Source organism: Geotrypetes seraphini, chromosome 17 (genome assembly GCF_902459505.1).
Source record: "Geotrypetes seraphini chromosome 17, aGeoSer1.1, whole genome shotgun sequence".
NCBI classification, from domain to species: Eukaryota; Metazoa; Chordata; class Amphibia; order Gymnophiona; family Dermophiidae; genus Geotrypetes; species Geotrypetes seraphini.
The window spans coordinates 8817968-8839069 of NC_047100.1; the positions used below are offsets into that span (position 1 = coordinate 8817968).

At 42.7% G+C, this 21102-nt stretch overlaps 1 protein-coding gene across 8 annotated transcripts in view; it reads right to left on the minus strand.

Annotated features, from left to right (window-relative positions):
• IQSEC1 (IQ motif and Sec7 domain ArfGEF 1) overlaps positions 1-21102 on the minus strand; it is an 819058-nt gene that overhangs the window by 90844 nt on the left and 707112 nt on the right. The gene's annotated exons all lie outside the window — the stretch shown is intronic.

Consider the following 21102-nt stretch of genomic DNA (forward strand, 5'->3'; position numbering starts at 1 on the left):
CAAAGTACAGAGAGGTTCTGTAATCTCCAGCGCTGACGGTGATGCGATCAAGGGTATGAACATTTTTCAACGTGTGTGGAGTTTGGCATTTATACCCCAAGCGCATAGATGTCTTAGGACACCTGAATACCTTTTTGAAAGCTCAACGGCTTTCAAAGTGCATTTATTTCCCCTTTCCTCAAATAAATGACACTCCTACATGAGGAGGAACTAGATTGCCACTGCCAGGAACACACCCACTGTATCGACACTGCTTCTTTTTAATATTCTGAACAGGAAATTAGACCATATCCCTTAATGAAGCAGCTGGCACTTGGCTTAAAGAAACACCTTGTTCACCAATGTTTTTGCTATGGCATGGGCATGAAAAATATGAAGCAGCCAATTGCAAAAAACACCCCACAAAATTTTTAACTTTTCCAGGACACACTGTTCCTGAGTGGGAGTCTCCTCTTTGAGTTCTAACTCTGGATGACTTTTCTTTTCCTTATGCTTCTGTTAAACGTCTTTCAAAATAAAAATGTATTTTCTTTTCCTACAAAGTACACAGCTCTTTTTACGAAAGTATTTCCATCTAGCTAATTTTTCAATGACGTACTCCTTGGTAACCAGCAACATAAGACAGAAAAACTACTATGGAGACACTAGATAATAATAATAATAATTTATATACCGTAGGACTGTGAAGTTCTATGCGGTTTACACTGATTAAAAATGTTACAGATTGAGTAGAACTAACAGAGTTAAAGTCTAGAGATTAGTTATTTTGGGAAAGGTTGTGCAAATCAGCTACCTAAGTACTTTAGGAACAGATATGTTTTTAGGAGTCTCCTAAATTCCCCATAAGTATTAGCAATCAGATAGCAGGTGTAGATGTATCATCTGGAAAGCCCAATATATAAGGGTCCCAGTGCACATTAACTGTGTGGTACTTAGTCCTTTTGTGGTTTAATAATGCATGTTAATTCGTGCATTAAGTATATGTTATGTTAGGGGTGGGAACTAAACATGTTGTTGACGGAGAATGGGCAGCGATATATTGCAGTTAGGGCCTGATTCTATAAAGAGCGCCTAACTTGGAAGGTACTTAGAAAAATGCATGCCGTTCAAAGTTAGGTGCCATTTGGAGAATTGTGCCTAGTGGCACCTAAAATTGATTTAGGCACTGGTAGATGTCTATAAATTAGGTGCCAGTATATTAGGCCAAGATTTTCTAAGGTAGGTACCTACTGGTGCGTAATTCATTCCCAGGGTTACCAGCCACCTGGATTTACCCGGATATGTCCTCTTTTTAGAAGACTGTTCAGGCATCTGGATGGCTTTTCTGAACCTGGCACGACATAATCGCATCAGGAAGGGGCATCTGCGCATGTTTGGACTCAATGCAGTGACATCATTGCGTCGTGTGTGCACATGCGTGGATGCCGTCTGGGGGTGGGGCTGGGGGCAGAATACAGCTGGAAAGAGGCAGAACTGTGCAGGCCTTGGGGGCGTGGCCATGGTTCCAGATTTTCCCAAAGGAAAATCTGGTAACCCTACATAAAGGCCCAGATTCCAGAAATAATGCCTAAGTTAGGTGCCTAGATCAACGCACCTATACGGTCTAGGTACATAACTTTTAACTGGCTTAATCAGCATTGATAATTGAAAGCACCATTAAAAACATTTAAAAAAATTAATTAGTTGGTAGACACCTACCGCTTCGAGGTAGGTGTCTAAACCCAGGCGCCTACCAGCAAGTAGGCATTGTTGTGGTAGATTTTGGGGTGGTTTGGGGGCTTGGTTTGACTTAGGAGCTGGTAGATGCTTAACTTAGGGTGCACTCATTTAGGCCAAGAAAACCCTGGCCTACATGGCAGTGCGCATAAGAATTCAACGTCTGGAGGCACCTAAGACCGCTTAAGAGCTGCTAGGAGTGGTTCTATAAATAGTGCCTAGCAGATGATTGACAATTGCAGTTAGGCGCTGTTTATGGAATCAGGGCCAAACTGCGTGGTAAGTGATGCTCTGTTCAGGGTGGCCTTTAAGAACACTAACTTAGCATGGATCATTCGGAAGCTTAACTTTGGGCACTTTATTTTAAACGGACTTTTCTATTTTGTACCCAAGGGCAAAATTGTTATTAAAAAAGGCCCATTGCAAATGGATCACCACCATATTTTCAAGATAATTATTACACTGTCAGAATAATAACATTGTGCAACAAATTTTAACTTTTTTCTGGGGCAAGAAGAAAATGAGGTTTACTTTATAGAATTTGACCTCCTGTGTATGAAAATAGCCTCAATTTTCTCCTATCAAGTACAATTCCCCCTCCCTATTCACAGTTTCTGTATCTACGGATTCGATTATTCACGGTTTAAAAAAAAAAAAAAAAAAAGCTTTTTCATTTTTCAGGCTATTTTAAGCCCTACCTTGTGGTCTAGCAGGTTTTCATGCAGGAGCAATCTTCCCATGCTCCTGCCTGTGCAGATCGCTCACAGGAAATGGCTCGAGAGACTATGGGAGCTCAAGGCAGCCATTTCCTGTGAGCGATCTGCACAGGGCAGGAGCATGGGAAGATTGCTCCTGCCTGAAAAATCTGCTAGACCACCAGGTAAGGCTTAAAGGGCGGCTTAAAATAGCCAGGGGAAGCGGTGGTTAGGGGCAGAACCGGCCCAAATATTATTCGCAGTTTTTTTAATATTCGCGGGCTGGCTCTGCCCCTAACCACCACAAATACGGAGGGGGAAGTGTATAGTTTTTGAGCAAATCGCAAATATTTATGGCATGAGAAGTCAAAATGTAATGCATTGCGCCGATTTAAGAGTTCCAAAAAATATTGTTTTCTAGAATCATTTTGCTGTTGAAGCGCGTTTATAAATGAGATTAGGAGCATCTTTAATTAATGTCCAACAATAGTTAACCAGAATCGATGAATTCCAACTGCCCTGATATTATGCTCGTCACTAACACTACCAAGATTATCGGGGGGAAAAAATAATCTAATTTAAGGCAAACTGTTTTACTATTTCAGAGATTGTTATAACATTTACTCCAAGCATTAGAAAATATAGCGAAAATGTTAATTTTTTGCATTATAATACTCTTTTGCTAAAAATCAGAGAGTTATACTGAAAAATTAAGATCAGTTTTGAATTCAGCGACCCCAAATCACTATAGAACACCCACTACAATTCATGCCCCAAAACCTCTGTTGCACAGTGTCATTTATTTTTGGACAAGGGCTTCTTAATGGCCTTTTCTTTTTTGTCATTGCTATTGATAAATGTTTGGCAGTTCTAATCCCAGAAGGATTCTGCACCCAGAATACTGATCTTCAGAAAAAACTTTTACCGCTCTCTGTTGTTTCTTGTCATCTGTATGGAATGCAGTTTGTGAATGATTGGTATCACTGATAGCAATTCACATGGCTGACCTTTGAAACAGCAGGAAAATAATTATCTATTATAGCATGCAACCTTCTTACACGAGGCATAAAACAGACTTTCAAAGTACCGTAACTAAGGACACTCAGTATCCAGGACTAGCTCCGATTACTTTTACATCCCTGCCACTTGTGCGGAAGGCTTCTCTTTGTGGATATCCTCATTAAAATCAACAAGCCAAAGAACCCGCGTGGCTATCAAAGAAATGCTTTTCTTCTTTCAAAGATTAAAAATAATTAATTCAAAATAAATGTAGACTTCATTACAAAGGCATGTCTTCCATAATGTAACCATGATTTTGTTTATTTATTAGGATTTGCTTACTGCCTTCTGGATGAAATTCACCAAAGATGTATTTATTTATTTGTTCAGTTTTCTGTACCATTCTCCCCAGGGGAGCTCAGAATGGTTTACATGAATGTATTCAGGTACTCAAGGATTTTTCCCTGTCTGTCCTTGTGGATTCACACTCTATCTAATATATCTGGGACAATGGGGGGATTAAATGACTTGGCCAGGGTCACACGAAGCAGCATGGGTTTGAACCCAGAACCTCAGGGTGTTGAGACTGTTTGTAGCTCTAATCACTGTGCCACACACTCCCCATGTATGTGCACACCAAGAACTATCTGGACACAGGTAACAGAAGATTTCAACAGAAAAATATTCTGATAATAACATGTATTATGGCATTTTATGTTATTTACAATGTCAATATAGTGATTCTGGGCAACATATCCAGAAGTTTATCAAGTTTTTATCAAGTTTATTATGTAATTTGATTAATCACCTAATCTACATTCTAGGCGATATACAAACAATAACGAGTGAATAAAAACTTGGGGTAGTTATTACATAGACAAATAAAATTACATAATTACAAAAACTTGCAATCATGAAACATTAGGAAAACTATATTTAAAGGGTTACATTCTTTATCAAATTTTATATTTCAGGATTAAAACAATAGGGAGGGGATAAAAGCACAAATAAGAAAATGAAAGGTTAAGAAGGAATATAAAGTTATTTATTAACTAAAAGCATCATTGAAAAAGAGACTTTTAAGCTTAGTCTTGAAATTAACTAAGTTCTTTTCTTCTCTTATATAAATAGGAAGATTATTCCAGGATTGTGGGGCGGTCACTGAAAAAATAGTAAGCCGTCTAGTGTTGATAACTTTCAATGAAGGAATAGCCAATAGATGTTGATCCTGAGATCTAAGTGTTCTTGTAGTTATATAGGGAATTAGAACTCTAAAAATAAAAGCTGGGGTTTGAGACATTATTGATTTGAACATAAGCAAACATATTTTATATAAAATACGATATGCAACGGGAAGCCAGTGGGATTCTTTAAGTAAAGGAGTGACGTGGTCGAATTTCTTTGCTTTATGAATTATTTTTATGGAAGCGTTCTGTATGATTTGGAGGCATCTAATTTCTTTTTGGGATATGCCCATGAACAAAGTTCTAGGCACTAAAATGCCCTCAGTAACGTTCGACCTGATATCCAGATACTATGGTTGAGTTATATCTGGATATTCAATGCCAATATTGGAGATCAGCTGGAGCTGAATGTCCTGAATTTTCTGGATAATGGTACTGTATATCACTGGTCTCCAGGTGACTCCTGGCTCTGCCCATGTTTTACCTCCAGAGTAATAAGTACTGTTTAATATCAGGCCGATATTCTTCAACTGAAATGTTCCAGGCATCACTTTTTTCAGGTATGTCCCATGGTTACATTGTCTCTGGCAAGGAATTCTGCTTTCACTGTATGGCAGTGGTCTTCACCAATTTTTAAATCGGAGCCACTTTGGATCCAATGAGCTGAAGGAAAGCCACCAAATCTCTTCCCATGCAAGGTCACATCACTGCTGACCAGTGTGTGCAATGACATCCACCAACCATCCCTCCTTCAGACTGCTTAATGGATGCATCCTCCAGGATGTGGGTATTTCCAAATGCATTCTCTTTGCCTATCGAGAAATGCATTGATCTTTAAGTATGTGACTCTTCCTCCCATCCACTTTCCTCTTTCTGTTGTGAACTTGGTTAGAGAGGCAGAGAGTAGCAGGAAAAAAGCCAGAATGATGATGAGGGGCACCCCAGAGGTCTCCAAGAGCTGCCACTGGCCCTCAGGCTGTAGGGCTTTCTCTCTTTTTAACCCATTATAGATGCCTTCATAACAAGTGTAGTCATACTCCAAAGCAGAGAATGACCAGGGGGACAAAGTTTTTCCCGTCCCCGTGGGAACTCAGATTCCCATCCTGCCCCATTCCTGCAAGCTCTGTCCTCATGTGCACAAGGCTCAGACACTTTAAAATCATCAGTGTTTGAGGCTTGTGGGGTTAAGGCAAAGCTTACAGGAATGGGACAGGGACAGGGCCAGCGCCAAAACTCGTGGGGGCGTGACTGAGAAATTAAGTTCCTGTGGGGGGCGGGAAAAATTTGTTCCCTGTGTCATTCTCTACTCTAAAGGCTGTAACCATGACCTCTCTACTCCTATCTCTCTGCAGTCTCCTCAAAAACAGCTGTGGTGCTCTGTAGCCAGTAGATTTGGAACATGAAAATAATGTGTGCACCCTTTAATTCCTGGTGACTGTGATGGTTACAATCTCGATACTACTCTCATCACCAATGAGACATTATACAACCATTATCTTTCTACTTCAGTGTATCGCAAACTGTACGCCGTAGCAAAGTAGTGTGCCGCGAAGAGATAGGCATCCGTCACTGCCAGCACTGACGCCTCTCCTTCTCTCTGCCCCCTGGCGTACCAGAAATTTAGGGTTACCAGATGGAGGGATTCCCAAAACCTGGCAGTTTGTCCAGGTTTTGGAAGATACCCGAGTTGAGGACCGCATCCAGAGGGTTTCTAAGCATGTGCGGATGTTGACGTGATGACATAGTAACATAGTAACATAGTAGATGACGGCAGATAAAGACCCGAATGGTCCATCCAGTCTGCCCAACCTGATTCAATTTAAAATTTTTTTTTTTTTTTTCTTCTTAGCTATTTCTGGGCGAGAATCCAAAGCTTTACCCGGTACTGTGCTTGGGTTCCAACTGCCGAAATCTCTGTTAAGACTTACTCCAGCCCATCTACACCCTCCCAGCCATTGAAGCCCTCCCCTGCCCATCCTCCTCCAAACGGCCATACACAGACACATTACGTACATTCGGGTGATATCACTGGTCGACATCTCACACATGCTTGGAGGCCCTCTAGATGTTGCCCCCGAGTTTAGTGTGCCATGGCTGGAAAAAAGTTTGTGAGACACTGTTATACTTCTTCCTCAAAAGGGTTGAAAATTTAAGGGCTTAGAGTAAAAAAAAAACTGTGGAATAGTACAGAATTCATGTGTGCCGAATGCAGGAGACTTGGGCTGAAAACTTGTCAGAGAAATATTAATATTAAGGGACTTTTTTTACTACCGTGTGTTATGCACTGAGGGCCTGATTCTGTAGAGGACGCCAGTCTTAGCGCTGGTTAGAGAATCGTGCCTTAGCCTGATTGGACAGATAGGTAGCTGAGCCGCCTATCTTTGCTGAGGGATCCCTTGCCATCAGCTGATCACAGCAAAGGAATCCCCAATCAGTTCAGCCAGCAGGACTCCCTGAATCTGCGGCCTCAGAGAGCCCTGCCAGCTCAGCTGATCAGGGAGGAAAATACCCCTGCCATGATCAGCTGAGTCGGCTGCGGCAGGGGACCCCCTGATATGCACCCCCGAAACCAGCAGGAGGGATGCCCACTCCCTCCTACAGCCGCCCCCCCCCCCCCCCAAACCCAAGATTAGCAGGAGGGATGCCCACTCCACTTTAAAACGCGGAAGTGCCACATTAGCAGTGCTCTGCGTTTGTGAAGTAAGCGCTTTGAGTGCTACATAGTTGAAGCAGCAGTGTGAGAAGCCTCCAAATGGGCTACTGTCATGGGATCTTAGGAGTTGGCTTCCTTTCAGATAAGCAAATTTAATTACAGTATATTGATTTTGAAGATTTCGCTATTTGTGGATATTTCTACTGCACATGTTTTACTGAATGCTGTGCTGATTTATATATATATATATTTCTGATATACTGGTGTTGAATTATGGTACCTCTATTAATAATGAAGGCTTTTTTCTGCCTTTGATGATAAACCTGGAGTAGAGTCAGATTGAGCTGTGAAGTTCTAGACTCACTCTGTCAGTGTCCCTGAGATTGCAAACAGGCCACCTGAGGCTTTTTTCCTTCATTTTTAATAATTGATCTATGCATACATTTACTAGTTACTGGAGTGTTTGAATACTGTAGGAGAAGAGCCATAAATAGTAACCCTGCCCCTAAGGTTGCCCTGTATCAGTATCAGTACCAGTACCTTTTTTCCCTAAAAAAAAAAAAAAAAAGCACCGGGCTTTAGCTTCAAGTCCCAGAATGGTAACAAAGCAGGATGACCCTGCAGTCATGGTCCACAACCAAATGTCCTCTAATGGTTCATTTTGGAAGGGGGGGGGGGGGGGAATGTGCAGAGTTTGTATGAATAAAGCTCTCAAAGTAAGGACAGTGAAGTCTCTCTTCTGAGCGCTCCGTGTCAAACTGCTAAATCCATGACACCTCAACCCTGTGTGACAGTAACTGCATTCATGTGCACAAGAAGCAGACCTGTGGAAAGTGCGACTATGTTTTAATGGGACTTTGCCAGAATATAGAATCGAGACTCCAGGAAGTTTTGCACAATCTGAAGGAAAGAAAAATGAAAGCAAAACCTCCTGAAATAGCCAAGACCATGTTTTGCAATCCGCAGGATCTGCTGGTATAGAATTAAACATTAACAGGTATTCAAAGTCATCGGAGCAATAGATTGCCTGGACTGGAAAGTCAAGTATACGGTATGCTTATTTTTTGCCTATTTTGTTAAAGACAAATAGCCACCTATATATCTCTTTAAAGGGAAAGGGATTGAAACTTTTGTAGTTATACAACCACACTCAAAGCAGTTTACATATAGGTACTTCAAGCCTAGATTGAAATCACAGACACTACCCGGAAGAGCTGATACCATGTTTTACATGGTCTAAGTCACAACGTCCAAGTTCCGTCTAGGCTCTGTTGTAAAACTTTCGGCCCACGTCCCGCCCAACTCCCGCCTTCGACACCCCTCCCGAAACGCCCCGTTTAGCTTTGGTCGTTCAGCGGCACTACGAAGGCCTAGGTCGTTTAGAAATACGTCCAAAACCCGTTTTTATTATCGGCACTTGGACGTTTTTGAGAAATGTTCATCCAAGTGCCGACTTAGGCCAGTTTTTGCTGTTTTTCTCTTTCGATTATGAGCCCCATAATGTTTAAGAGAGAGGGTTGCAAATGAAAGACTTCTTAATAAATATTTAATACATTTTTTTTTAGAAGATCTCAGTGTGGATTGTACGAGTCAAATATACGACAAAGCGTTCAATACTCCAACCCATGCAAGAGCGCAAGCTCAATGCATCACACCATCAAGAAATCTTCACAAGTGCATTTAATTGTGAGAAAGTGCAAACACACTAAAAAAATGTGAAACAAAAAAAAACCCCAATCTCTTAAACATAAAATATAACTGAACAGCCCTATAAATCAAAAGGACTTATCTTGTGTAAGGAAGTCAGTCAAAGCCGTCGTAGCTCCGATACTTGTGCCTTAATAGCTGTTTGAAGTTCGTTTCTCCGCCTGTGTCAGGAAAGCAGTGGTAGTTCTACTGAGCTTCAGTTTTGGGAAAAATCCTTCTTCAGGAACCTCCTCTTACTACAAACCACCAATTTTCAAAAGCGGCAAAGACAAAACATTATCGGAGCATAAAACGCTGAGTAGCGCCTGACTGGCCACACTGAGGTCTTCCCAAAAAATTTATTAAATATTTATTAAGAAGTCTTTCATTTGCAACCCTCTCCCTTAAACATTATATTCCTAAGAACCATCATCTGTCCAGTATTTGAGGTGTTCTTAAGTTTGGCCAATTCACAATTCACGTTCGTGGCCTGCTGCAGTCCTGCAGGCTTCTCTCTGCTGCCTCCTGCCATTCTGAAATCACTTTCTCTATCCATCCTGGCTCGACACAACAGAGAGAAGTATGTGGGGCCACAGCAGGCAAGAATGTGGTAAGAGCAGATAGCGTAGCTGGTTTTAAGAAAGGTTTGGACAAGTTCCTGGAAGAAAAGTCCATAATCTGTTCTTGAGAAAGGTACAGGGGAAGCCACTGCTTGCCCTGGATAGGTAGCATGGAATGTTGCTCCCCTTTGGGTTTTGGCCAGGTACTAGGGACCTGAATTGGCCACCGTGAGAACGGGCTACAGGTCTTGATAGACCATTGGTCTGATCCAGTAAGGCTTTTCTTATGTTCTTATTATTTATTCAATTTTCTAAACTGTTCGCTGTGGCCACCAGCAACACCTCAGAGTAGTTGAGGTGAGATGAAAACATTGAACTACTGTCAGCGTTGAGTGAAGTCGTATCTTGAATAGCCTACATGCATATTCTATTCCGCCTGTCTGATGTGGGGGGGTGGGGTTGGGGGGGGTGTTGGGCGGGGGTTTTTTTGGGGGGTAGGGGGGGGTTGGGATACTATGTAACCTGAGAGGACATCAGAGTCCAGTCCTCTTGGGGGTAGGGAGCTCTGTTTTCTATATTTGAAATGTTTTTGCCCTGCTGTGTCGTTGTGATCTGGTTGTTGCTTAATAAAAACAGATTTCACATAAAAGTGTCTTTATGGTCAGGTTTCACTTTTTATGCTAAAAGTAAGTTTTTTTGTACAAATTAGTAATGCAACAATGTTACAACATATTTTTTGTTTTTTGGAGCTTCACAGTTTTTACAATCTGATGCTGGGTTCTGTGTTAGAAGTCACTACCCAGGAAAAGGATCTAGGTGTCATTGTTGAGGATATATTTAAACCCTCATCTCAATGTGTGGCGGCTGCTAAGAAAGCAAATACAGTGTTAGGAATTACCAGGAAAGGAATGGAAAACAAAGATGAAAATGTTATAATGCCCTTGTATTGGTCTATAGTACGACTGCACCTCGAATACTGTGTGCATTTCTGGTCACCGTATCTCAAAAAAGATATAGTGGAATTAGAAAAGGTACAGAGAAAGGCAATGAAAATGATAAAAGGGATGGGATGATTTCCCTATGAGGAAAGGCTAAAGCGGCTAGGGCTCTTCAGCTTGGAGAAGGGACAGCTCAGGGGTGATATGATAGAGGTCTATAACATACTGAGTGAATATAAAGGGTAGATGTGAATCGCTTGTTCACACTTTCCAAAAATACTATGTGGTGAAATCAGTTAGCTTAGCAGGGTTTAAAAAGGTTTGGATACTTTCCTAAAAGAGAAGTCCATCGGCCATTTGTTAATTCTTCTGGCGGTCTATGGCATGCCTAAAATCCTTACTCATACCTATATAAAAATATTTTTTGTTTGTGGCTTCTAGCTCTATAGTTCTGCTTTATTCTGACATGTCATGAAGCAGACTAGAATATGGCCTACTCCAGTTATCATTTTTCAGCCCAAAATACATGACACAAACACTCATGACAGGTGCAAACATCCATTTTAAGAGGCAGCAGCAATACAAACAATTCAGTTGCCTCTTAATTTTCATCATGAGAAGATGCCAACATTTCGGCATGTGAGTGACTGAACTTCAGCACCAGGTATCAGTTACAATAGTTTTGAGATTACTTTGCTTATAAATCAGTTTTGAGATTACTTTGCTTATAAATCAGTTTTGAGATTACTTTGCTTATAAATCAGCTATACATACTTGTAGACAGTGAAAACCTATTTCAAGATGCATTTGATTTATGAAATGATTTATTTTATATTCTTACGTCTTTAATTTTCTTTTCTCTTGCTTCATTCTAATCATACCTATTGTATTACCCATTCTATGTAAATTCTAACAAATAATGCAATTGTAACTTTCCCCTTCCTTCCTACCCAATCATGTTTGTCCACAATGTTTTGTCAAATTGTCTAACTTAAGTGAAATTACATGTAATGCCACAATCTGCTGGTTTTTAATTGTACATCGCTTAGATATTTTTATAAGCGATATATCAAATGTAAATAAACTTGAAACTTGAATAACCAGAATATACTGTATATTTCTCTCATTGTTCTGTTATTATAGAGATGCAGTGCAGCAGACACAAAATGAATTCTTTAGGAAGACGTATCTTCTCCAAAGATAATTTTAACATTCTTCTATCGCTATCTAGGTAGCCATGGAGTTGCCAATGGCCATTCCCATTAAAATAAAAAGTGGGATTTCTTTTTCTGCTGGCATGCTCACAGCTGCTCATCAGTTCTCAACAGATGGAGATGGATGCACTAGAAAAGCACTTTTTAGCAAGCTAATTCTTCTGATTGTTACTCATTTCAAAGTAGGGACAGGCTGTCATTTGCAAAGACTTAGCAAATGTCGCTAAAATATTCCATGTTGTCGCACATCATGAACAAATGAGAACAGTGTATTCTTTCAGAGTGGGACCTTTTTACTAAGCTATGGTAAAGAGTGGCCAATGCCAGAGGTATAGTAAGGGGGGGGGGAGGGAGGTGGCAGACTGTCCTGAGCAGGGTGCTGGTGCAAGCGCCTCGCCTCCTCTCCCCCCTGGCGTACCTCTTTATATGTTCGTCCGGCACAAGCAGCGTCTTCCACTAGCTACTCATGCCGGCCTCAGCTGCCTTTTGATGTCACTTCCTGGTCGTGGGACCAGGATGTGACATCAGAAGGGAGCCAAAGCCGGCACAAGACATGGCTGGAAGATGCTGCTCGTACCGCCAAACATTTCAAGACGTACATTGGGGGTGGGGTGACGCTCAAATGGTGGGGAAGAGTGGGGGAGCATGGCATGGCGATGCGGGGTGCCACCATCCTGGGTGACAGCCTCCCTCGCTATGCCACTGGCCGGTGCTATCTGCAGTATGGGTCTTTCCTGTGCGCCGAGTAAGAAGGGGGCAGACCTAAGCCGGGTGCTGTCTTGGCAGGGATGCTGGCACCTCTCCTCCTCCTTTTCGCTTACCCCTACCTCTTGAAATCTTAGCCGGCTGCAGCGAGTGGCATCTCCAACCTGCTGCTCATGCTGGCTTGGCTCTCCCTTTGATGTCCCTTCCTGGTCACAGGACCAAGAAGTGAGGTCAGAGGGAAAACCGAGGCCGGCGTGAGCAGCAAGTCAAAGATGCCCCTCGCGGCTGCTGGCGAAGATTTCATGAGGTACCGAGGGGGTGTCGTGCGCGGAGGGGAAGGAGCAGGGGGGCGGGCATGGCAGGGAAGAGTGCGGGGGAGGGGCGTGCTCGGCTCAACAATGCCGGGCGCCTCCTTCCCTTGCTATGCTGCTGGTGCTGAGGCCACTTTCGGTGTGACGGTAAAATTACCCCATTATTTATTGAGATTTATTAACTGCCTTTATGAAGAGATTTACTCAAGGTGGTATACAGCAGGTATAATTTCAATTTCCATTTTTATATTAATGGCCACATGCTAATTTCCTTATTAGTATATGAGGTGCTACCCCAAAGTTTGGGGAATATGAACAGCGCGCGTGAACTGGATATAGTATGACCTTCCGCCGCTAGGGGTGTCTAGCAGTATGATTTGTGAATCAGTGTGCCAATGGGCGTGTAGTTGAGTGGTCGAATTGTTTTTTCTGTGCGATTTTGTAAGTTTGATTTTACTAAGCAAAGAATCTGCATCAAGCCAATGTTGATTGTTTTTGGGCAGGTTTATTGTGGCCAATTTGAGGATCTTCTCCTGCCTTCATAGTTCCTGCTCCTGAAGAAGACACGAAACGGAGCTCTGTCGGGCAGTGAATGTGTCCTTGGAATTCAGATAAGTTGATTTTGAACTTTCATTCTCATTTTGCTGAACTATTTTGTGAGCAGTGAAAAGAACTTTGAATGAGTATGGACAGAAAAAGGGGAGAAATTTGAAATAAGTGTGTTTTTGATTTATTTTTTCAACTTTTCACTTTGATTAGCACCATTTTGTACACCGAGGAGACATTATGATGTACAGGGCAAACTCATTTAGGTTTCATCTTTAATAAAATATGATAGTGCTGATTGGGTGCAGTTCCCCAGTACTGAGGTCTTCCTCTTCACTTTAATAACATATATTTTTGAAACATTTGTACAAGATTTCCCTCTTAGTGTTGAGTTTACAGGCTTTTTCACTTTTCCATACAAATATTTTATATATTTACAAAATTTTTTTGTGGTATTTTGATTATTTTTTATGACATTCATGGGCTTATTCACAAGGAATTCTTACCTCCAGGTCAAACCGTCAGTGGTCAGTTTTACTGTGAGGTTTTGAAATGGTTGAGTGAGAGCACTCGGCGCAAACGCCCAGACAAGTGGAAAAACAAAAATTGGTTGCTCCACCATGACAACACGCCCGCTCACATATCACTCGTTCGAAAATTCGTGACTTCTAGAAACATTACAGTAATTACGTACCCTCCCTATTTGCCTGACCTTGCCCCCTGTGATTTTTTCCTATTCCCCAAAATGAAATTACGACTGAAAGGACGCCGTTTTAACACGATTGAAGAGATCCAGGCAGAATCGCAGGAGGTCCTCAAGGCACTCACCAAAGATGACTTCCATAGATGCATGGACTCATGGGAAAAACACTGGGATCGCTGTTTACATTCTCAAGGGTGCTACTTCGAAGAAGACGGTGGAAACTAGGAGTTTCGGCAAGCAATTTTTTTATAATTTATTCTACAAACTTTTGGGTTGCACCTCGTATAGCCATTAATGTGTCAGCCGTTATACCCAAATTCTGTAAAGTGTGCCTAAAGTTAGGCGCCTATATAGGGGGGGATACAGCATTGAAGAGGGGGTTGGGGGTGGCAGAGGTGGGGGGGGGCTTAAAATTGTGTGCACCGGGCCTGACTTTGTCTCTCAGTGGCCCTGTATCTACAAAGCAGCCACTGATTCTATCACTTCAGTTATTTAAACACGATATGACCTGCTGCAAAGAGAAATTATAGCAATATTTGGTTTTGATAGACCACCTGTGATTTATATTATCTTTTTCATGACCCCAATTTCCAAAAAGAGATTTTGTTTCTGCAGCTGTAGACGGCTTGATCTGCGTTCACAGCTGAGACAGCATTTCTGACAGTGCTCTTATCCTCACGCTCTGTCCAGCTGCCAGGTCTGTGTCTCGCTTTGTGCAAAACAGCTGAAGACACAAGAGAGAGGAGCCAATCAGAAGAAAAGGTGACAAGATAACTTAGTCCCCTGCCCTTGGAACAAAATCCAGTTTACTGGCATGGTGGGAAGTCAGGCATGAATTTCTTGCCTTCCATTATCTTGGTCCTTGATGAGCACAGAGCGACATAGGCATCAAAACGGGGAGTCATCAAAAATTGGTGGTCACTGATTAGTGACCATCCTCCCACCCGTTTCTCGATATTGTACTTTAAATTTTTAGGGCAGCCGTTACGGAGTATCAATGAGCAGGCCTGTCCCAGAACCCTTCATTCTACTTCCAGGGGTAGACCTGCTCATTGACGCTTCACGGTGGCTGCCCCGAAGATCTAAAGTAGAACGCCAGGAGGAGGTACAGGGTGGAGTCAGGAGCTGGTGATGGGCTATGCCACAGGATTTCGCTGGGGCTAGGGTTACCAGACATCCAGATTTACCCGGACATGTCATCTTTTTAGAGGGCATGTCCAGGCGTCTGGATGGCTTTTCAAAACCCGGCACTTTGTTGTAAAAGCTGATCGTGTCAGGAGGGGCATCCGCGCATGCAACACGGTGATGTCACACGCAAGCGTGCGTACATGTGATGTCATCACATCACAACCGCGCATGCAAGGATGCCCGACCGACCGATGAGCAAGCTGAGGGGGGCGGGGTCTGGGGGCAGGGCGTGGCATGGCATGGGCATAACGGGGCGGTGATGGGTGGAACTGGGCAGGCCTGTGGGCAAGTCTATGGGTCCGGATTTACATACATGAAATCTGGAGCTCCTGGCCCCCCCCCTAAACCAAACAGCATCCTGCTGCCTATGATGAGAAGTCATTGCAATGGAAGGACACTGTTCCCTCTAAGCTGAGCAGGAGTCCTCTACCCCGAAAGTGGAGGGTGCTGTTACACTATCACATTTTTAATAGTAACATGCAAACTGCAGGATTCCAGGAAGCCTGCCTAAACTTAGAAAACACATTCCCCACTGGCAGCAACGCAGTTGGAGGACTCCCGCTCAGCTTAGAGGGAACACTGGAGATGGACATGAAGAGTGACTGCTCAGGGTACCAAGCCAGGAGAGTAGGGGGGGGGATCTTCACCCAGAGAGTAGTGGAAAACTGGAACGCTCTTCTGGAGGAAACAACCTCTGGGGATTCAAGGCAAAGTTAGACAAAGTTCCTGCTGAACCAGAACGTACACAGGTAAGACTAGACTCAGTTAGGGCTCCCGGGCCTAGGAAGTGATGTCAGAGGAAGAGCCAACGCTGGTGCGAGCAACAGGTTGGGGTTGCTCCTCGCGCCCGGAATGTTGAAGAGGTACAAAGGAAAGGAAGGTGTGTGCACTCATGCGGCAGGAGGGATCAGGGAAGGAGTGGCACCTCTCACCCTCACTATGTCTCTGGGCATCATACAGAGAATACTGTGATCCCTAATGTTCTTCACTGTACTGATCATCATAAAAAAACTAAGCACGTCTGTAAATTGGTCGTCGTCCCCCTTTTTTGTGTCCCAATGTAGCTTGGGTCATGCCAATTCTATGCATCAGAGTGCCCTGATGCCATTAAAGAATACTAGTACAAATCCCAAATTGGGACATCAGAAAAATGTGCCCTCTTATGCCATATTAATGGCAGCTGTAAGTAGGTGTGCTCAAATGCACATCTTCCAGTTTTCAAAAAGATGCATGCACTGAGGCTTGATATGCTCCTTCCCAACTGTGTGTTGTGCAACTTAAGCATGTGCTTACAGCACAGCACTTAGGACAAACGCTCACATATTTCTTCACTCAATGTGTAATTAAAACTCTGGAATTCATTGCCAGAGAATGTGGTGAAAGCAGTTAGCTCAGCAGGGTTTAAAAGAGGTTTGGATAATTTCCTAAAAGGAAAGTCCCAAAGTCATTATTAAAATGGGAAAATTCACTGCTTATTTCTAGGATAAGCGACATAATACCTAGTTTGCTAGGTACTTGTGAGCTGGGTTTGCCATTGTTGGAAACAGAATACCGGGCTTGATGGACTTTTGGTCTGTACCACTATGACAACTCTTATGTTCTTAGGGGAACAAAAAGGGACTGATTGTGTAAGCAGGGCCTACTATGTCAGGCACCTAGAAAATGGGCCTGCCGTGTGCCAATCACAGATTACAGAATCGTGGGTACCGAGGATCCTAGGTGCTGGAAATGTGGGCTAGGGTTTTTACAGGCCTATATTTCCGGTGTCTAGGGTCCTTGCAGAATTACAGTCAGTGGCGCCTAGCAACACTAAAGTCTGGCGCTGCCCCTAAACACACCCACTTCCAAACTTTGGCATCACTAGGTGCCACTCCCAGAGGCTGCCTAGCAGCACATCGTTTATTTATCAATGAGTTTTAAATGGTTTTTAATGGTGCAACCAATTATCATGTCACTTAAAAACAATTAAGTTAGGTGCCTAACTTCAATTAACTTTTTTCCAGAATCCTTTCCAGCATGCCTTTTACAGATTTGCCCCCAAAGCGTGCAGGACATTACACCATGATTGACAGATGCCCGTTTCTGCTTTGCTCCTGTAAATGTTGGTTTTGCTAGTGGTAACAAGGTACACAGAAATGGGGACAATCTTTGTGCTCCCTCTCTTCGTGTTCTCCTCAGCAGTTCTGTAGCAGGGACAGATAAAGATCCAAAAATAATCTTTTCCAGGCCCTGAAAACTAATATAATACATCAAAACTTATACTGCTCTCTCTTTCTTCTCTCCCTTCCCCTCCTTTCTGCTTTACAAGATGTTTTCACTTATCCAATGCAAACTTTTGATGATAATAAACACATGAAATCAAATCCATATTTCTCACAAAAATACAGCGCCAAATCACTGCAGAGTCTCTGCAAACCATCAGATCCAGCTTGGTTTAGATGCTTCCTAACTGGGACTTCGGAATACTTTACAAATCATCTTTGCTGTGATGTGGGGGGGTCTTCAGAAGTCTGACTACAGGAGTCAGATGTTCACCATTTGGGACTGCTTTATCTTCCTGTCAAGGTCGGCTAGACTTTCCCAAACTCAAGGGAAATATAATAAGTGGGAAGGGACTGACTCCATCATTTTTGAAGAGAGAAAAAAAAAATCACTTTTCCAAGGAAGAGAATATAAGAATTGACATACTGGGACAGACCAAAGGCTCCATCATGCCAGTATCTTGTTTCCAACAGTGGCCAACCCAGGTCCCCCAAGTACCTAGTAAGATCCCAAGTAATAAAGCAGATTTTATGCTGCTTATCTCAGGAATAAACAGTGGATTTCCCCAAGCCATCTCAATAATGGCCTATGGACTTCTCTTTTAGGAAATTAGCCAAACCTTTTTTAAACCCTGCTAAGTTAACTGATTTCACCACATTGTCTGGCAACAGATTCTAGAGTTTAATTGCATGTTGTGTGGAGAAATATTTTCTCTGGTTTGTTTTAAATCTACCACTTAGTAGCTTCATCGCATGCCCCCTAATCTTAGAATTTTTGGAAAGAGCGAACAAGCGATTCACATCTAACCTTTCCACTCCACTCAGGGCTAGATTCTCAAAGCTTTAACGCCGTTGCTAAATTGTTTTCTGGCAGTTTAGCCTCTATGCAGTTTAGCGACAGATTATCAAAGGGGATTATCTTCCTCTTTAGTGATTCTAGCAATCTCCGACACTGATAAACGAAAAGGGCTCTTCAACATTGAAATGAGCCCTCCGGTGAATTTTTTAAAATTGCCCAGCCATTTTCTAAAAGCGTCGTCGACTTTTTGCTACAAAAAAAAAGCGAGTGGTCCGGGTGTGCCGGTCAGTGTCAGAGACTTCTAGAACACCCCTTGCCTAAAATCATGCTGCGAACCCCCTCCCTTGCATCTTGAGAGATGCCCACTCTTTCCTGCCTGCAGCACTAAAAGTAAAAAAAAAAAAAAAAATCCTGCCCCTACCACGACCTCCACCCCCCCTCCCAGCAGCAGAACAGATGCCCGCTCCCTCCTGCTAGAAATAAAAAAACAACAAAAAAATCCTGCCCATACGTACCTAAATGTGCTCCTTCCCTCCCTCCCCCCCCCCCAGCAGGAGAGATGCCCACAGTCTCCTGCTGCAAAAAAATAAACACTCCTACGGAACGTTCCCCCCCTCCCACAGCAGGAGAGATGCCCACTCTCTCCTGCTAGTAGTGACCCCCCTCTCCCTTACTTGACAGATAGAAACATGACGGCAGATAAAGGCCAAATGGCCCATCCAGTCTTTCCATCTGCAGCATCCACTATCTCCTCCTCTCTCTATTGGTTGAGGCTCTTAACATTTGCATCTCCTCTTCCTATAGGCTAAGGCTCTGTGCACCTGCATTGTGAGGTCATAGAGCTGCCCATCTGCAGTAACCATTATCTCTTTCTCTCTCCAAGAGATCCCACATGCCTATCCCAGGCCCTCTTGAATTCAGACACAGTCTCTATCTTCACCACCTCTTCCGGGAGACTGTTCAATGCATCTACCACCCTTTCCGTAAAAAAGTATTTCCTCAGATTACCGCAGAACCTTTTAACTTCATCCTCTGCCCTCTCATTGCAGTTTCCTTTCCAAATGAAAGAGACTCGACTCGTGCGCATTTACATTACGTAGGTATTTAAACATCTCCATCATATCTCCCCTCTCCCGCCTTTCCTCCAAAGTATACAGATTGAGATCTTTAAGTCTGTCCCCATACACCTTATCACAAAGACCACACACCATTTTAGTAGCCTTCCTCTGGACCAGCTCCATCCTTTTTATATCTTTTTGAAGGTGCGGCCTCCAGAATTGTACACAATATTCTAAATGAGGTCTCACCGGAGTCTTATACAGAGGCATCAATACCTCCTTTTCTTGCTAGTCATACCTCTCCCTATGCAACCTAGCATCCTTCTAGCTTTCGCCATCACCTTTTCAACCTGTTTGGCCACTTAAGATCATCACATACAATCACACCCCAAGTCCAGCTCTTACGTCGTGCACATAAGTTCTTCACCCCCTAACTATACCGTTCCCTCTGGTTTTTGCAGCCCAAATGCATGACCTTTTAGCTGCCAAATTTCAGATAATTTTTCAAGCTTCGCCAGGTCTTTCTTCGTGTTATTCACGCCATCCGGCGTGTCTACTCTATTGCAGATTTTGGTATCATCCGCAAAGAGGCAAATCTTACCCGACAACCCTTCAGCAATATCATTTATAAAAATGTTAAAAAGAACAGACCCAAGAACAGAACCTTGAGGCACACCACTGGTGACCTCCCTTTCCTCGGAGCGATCTCCACTGATCACTACCCTCTGTCGCCTTCCACTCAACCAGTTCCTGATCCATCCCGAAGGCACTCAGTTTATTTATCAGATGTCTGTGTGGAACACTGTCAAAGGCTTGGCTAAAATCTAAATACAGTAACGCCATGTCCTTCTTAAGGTACGGCGACCAATATTGGACACAGTACTCCAGATGCGGACGCACCATCGCCCGATACAACGGCAGGATAACTTCTTTTGTTCTGGTTGTAATTCCCTTCTTGATTATACCCAGCATTCTATTCGATCATTTAAATAGGGAGCAGCTGTCTAACCGTTCAGACATAACCTTCCAGACACTAAAAAAACATGAGGACACTCCAGCAGATTGAAAACAAATCTTTTCAAACAGCACCCAATTAAGTGGGAAAGCTGCAACTAACATAAGCATTTTAATTTAGTTTAGTTTGACTTAATATATCACCATTTTGAATACTATCATAGTGGCTTACACTAACATATTTCTAAAGCAAGAAACAAAATATAAAATTTCACATTAATAAGGAAATGACAAATTAAACAGATAAAAAAAGGTTACATTAAACTAATCCAATATATGATATAAATCCACAAATTGGTTTTTTGATCTTTACTGAATTGGACTAACAGGGCAATCATGCCACTTTATTCAAAATCTCTCAGTGCAAGATTAAAAAGCTCCAAAGAGCTCTGGAAAAGATTGGGAAACAGGTAGAAAAAAGTCCATGTACATCAGTGGTTTTCAAACTTGTCCCGGGAGATCACCAGCCAGGATCTTCTTCATGACTATGCCTGAGATATATTTGAATATAATGGAGGTGACAGGCATGCAAATCTGCGTCATGCATATTCATTAGGGATATCCTTAAAACCCAACTGGCTGGTGGTCTCCCAGGACAAGTATGAGAACCACTGATGTCCATCCAATGTATATGAGTGCAAAGGGATATATTGAGGCTAATGCAAACTGACTGAAAAAACTAAGCCAAAATAGACTTCACTATGGGGCAACTCTATGAAGCAATTGCTAACATTTACACACCAGCTACATGTTTAGCATACTAGCATAGAAGCGTGTAAGTCTCTGCCTACGTGCTTATGTGCCTAAGAACTATTTTACAATTAAGTGCATTTTTCTGATTGCACATCGTTTGCAGTTGGGCATGCATATGG